This window comes from Brassica oleracea, chromosome C5 (assembly GCF_000695525.1).
Source record: "Brassica oleracea var. oleracea cultivar TO1000 chromosome C5, BOL, whole genome shotgun sequence".
In the NCBI taxonomy this organism is placed as follows: Eukaryota; Viridiplantae; Streptophyta; class Magnoliopsida; order Brassicales; family Brassicaceae; genus Brassica; species Brassica oleracea.
Genome location: NC_027752.1, coordinates 7940153 through 7940607, shown reverse-complemented (window position 1 = coordinate 7940607; position 455 = coordinate 7940153).

The window sequence follows — 455 nt, the reverse complement described above, 5'->3', positions numbered from 1 at the left end:
TCACTTATATGGCCTGATGCATATTATCATTCTATACATGTAAATTTATAATGTCCCCAAGCTTATAGACTTTAGAATCTTAGTCTTATAGATAATGGCTTACATGACCGAACCTTTTATATGTAATGGCCTCTTTGGCCGGTTATGTCCCTTGCGTCCGACCTGTTCATAACATGGTCTCTTTGGCCGAGTAATGGCCTTATGGTTTGGCCGTTTTATGGCTGAGCCATTTATAACATGGTCTTGAGACCATAATGGTACACGAGGCTGGTTATTTCCTTTGCGGCCAAAGGCCGTTGTCTCTCATGGCCTTTATTGTTTGCCCGTTATAGTAGTACATGAACTTGTACCATACTATAAGGTCGTGGTGCTTGGGACAATTAAGCCTAATGAGTTTCCCTTTGTGTACATGTTTCACAACGTGAGATCTTTTACGGGATAACTCTGTGCCTTTT